General features: G+C 37.0%; 1 long non-coding RNA gene across 1 annotated transcript; it reads right to left on the reverse strand.

Moving 5' to 3' along the window:
- Positions 1–1,005: 1,005 nt before the first annotated feature.
- On the reverse strand, positions 1,006–2,374 carry LOC120436183. The gene is made up of 3 exons (XR_005610219.1): positions 2,270–2,374; positions 1,373–1,461; positions 1,006–1,160 (listed from the first exon to the last, which is right to left on the reverse strand). It is a non-coding gene; the product is annotated as an uncharacterized LOC120436183 (long non-coding RNA).
- Between the last annotated feature and the right edge of the window lie 268 nt (positions 2,375–2,642).

Genomic DNA, 2,642 nt, shown 5'->3' on the forward strand with positions numbered 1-2,642 from the left:
TTCGTGTAGCTGAGTACAGTTTTCTGAAACACCAAACTGAAGTACTATTAATGCTGATGTATAGTGACACAGTTACATGAGTGATTAATCCTTTTGACTTTTTGTCTTTAAATTTATCAATAAAACAGCTGCAGCTTTCACTGACAGCACATGTGGTACACTGTAAAAAAAAAAAAATCCCAATATAAAAGTATTTTACTGTGTATTTTACAGTTTTGTTCTGTTCTTCTAGAATATCATTAAATTTACATAAATAGACTGTGATTTCACATTTCAAATGTAAATTAACGTAAAATCACTGTAATGTAATAAAATATAATTTTCTTGTTTTTTAAATGTATCTGTCTGTACATATGCATATTTAGATTGTTAAAATACATTCACAAATGTATCATGATTTCACAAATATTTGTCCGTTATTTGAAAGATTGAACTGTTAAATTCAAATGTAATGCTATGGAAAAATATATAAAATGATTCTCATAAACTTTTTTTACATCAAATAATAATTATTATCATTGCTATTTAGGGCGATCGTGGCTCAGGAGTTGGCAGTTCACCTTAGTAACCAGAAGGTTGCCGGTTCGAGCCCCGGCTCGGACACTCTCGGTCGTTGTGTCCTTGGTCAAGACTCTTCACCTACCGCGTACTGGTGATGGCCAGAGGGGCCGATGGTGCGATATGGCAGACTTGCCTCCGTCAGTCTGTCCCAGGGCATGCAATCCATTATTATTATTTAAACCAACTGTTAACTGTATATTTCTGTACATTTAAGTATTATTATTCATATTGCCACATTCATTGACCTTGTTTATAGGTAATTTCATTGTTTAATCACATTAACATGTTCCTAATTTAATGTTTAAGAGCACTTGAAAAAGGCAAAATCCCATGTAAAATTAGGGCAACAAACTGTATTGTCATTACTGAAAATAACCGTATTTTTATGAGAAAGTTATTTTCTGTTATTTTATGGTATTATTTTGGCGCCCCAGCTGCCGGAATATTACTGTTTTTCTAGGATTTCTTTTTTAACAGTGTACTTTAACCTTTGTACTGTTTTCATCAGTTAATTTTGGAGTTACTACAAAGAGTGAAGATATAGGATGATTTGTCTGCTGTCACTGGGTGGTGCTGAGGTCTGAATCTGAGGACGGCTCCTGTAATCACAAAGAGAACAGAATCATCACAAACTGAAATATAAAGTTTATCTCTCAAATCTGAAATAAAGCTGATCCTCTCTGTCCTCACACACTCGGGATCTGAAGTTGTTCAGTCCTACAGTTCTGCCGACAGCTGACATATGAGCTGTTTATTATTATTATTTTTTAAAGGCCTTATATACTAACACATTTTCCAGTATCATGTTTACCTTAGAGTTGTTGATGCTTTATAAATGGACATCTGCAAAGATGAGATGATGGAGCAGGTTTCAGTCCTGGTTCAGTCTGCTGCTGCATCCTGGTCAAAACATACGGAGGCGCTATCAGCAGTGGTACTGCACAAGAAATATTAATGCTTCAAATTATTTGTCTTAAAGGATGCAAGCTGTACAGAGTACTGCACATGTGACTTTGTGAACATAACTCATTAACAATAATTTCGGACAGTTTTTTAACCTGAATATTTGCAACAAACTCAGTAAAAAAATATATACAGAGTCAGTGCTAAAAAAATAATCAGAGGAAAAATTAAACATTTTAACTTAAGCTGCCAAGCGGAAGTAGTTGGTTTCAGTACATAAATATCAGGCATTGCTATTTAATCTGTAGCTATTGACTAATGAGGGGTTACTGAAGTGCCAGCTTTTTAAAAGTTGGTGTTAATGTCCTTCCACATGTGGCAAGCGAGAGAAAATACGCTGCTTTTTGCACATATTTAATAATCAGCTCTGCATAGGAGCAGAAGCAGAGTCCAGCCTGTTGCTCTTACAGTATAATACTCACCATATGTATATAGCGCTGCAGAACTGTACCCCCCCAGCATGTTTGCACTGAGTAGGAGATGCTCTGTATCTCATTGTACAACTGTATAGTGACAATAAAGGCATTCTATTCTATTCTATAATAAAAGTACAGTAACCGTGGTTAGTCACTGAGCAGCCCGGTGCGTTTCTCTTGATTTCTTTAGTCAGGGTAAATTCATTCACCTGCCACGGGTTAGCTAAACGAACTTTACAAAACAAGTTTCCCCTACAGCCGAGTGCTCATCTTAGCTAGCTAGCTAAGGACCTAAATTACGGATTAGCTTACAAACACATTTAACTTACCGAAAATATTGCGGTGGGGCCTCAGGTCCTCCTGTCCGGTAGTCCAATTTACTGAAGAACACCTCAGGCTGTCGGTAATGTAAACGTTAGACCTCTCAGCATCTGCCATTCCCGAACAGACACATGCAAGTTTGTCCGTGACCGTGGCCGCGTCGTCCGTGTTTTCTACAGTCATTGGTCAGCATTATAATATATGCAAATACATGCAGGTCGGAATCCCCGCCCCCCCCCCCCGCGGTGCCTCCGGACGCCAAAAAAGTGCCAGCAGATTGAAACTGAAAAAAATGGATTGAAACTGAAAAAAAAAATTGTAAGCGAAAACAAAAACTTTACAGTTTCAATTAATTGTTTTTCACTATCAATTTTTTTTTTC

This window comes from Oreochromis aureus, linkage group 23 (assembly GCF_013358895.1).
Source record: "Oreochromis aureus strain Israel breed Guangdong linkage group 23, ZZ_aureus, whole genome shotgun sequence".
In the NCBI taxonomy this organism is placed as follows: domain Eukaryota; kingdom Metazoa; phylum Chordata; class Actinopteri; order Cichliformes; family Cichlidae; genus Oreochromis; species Oreochromis aureus.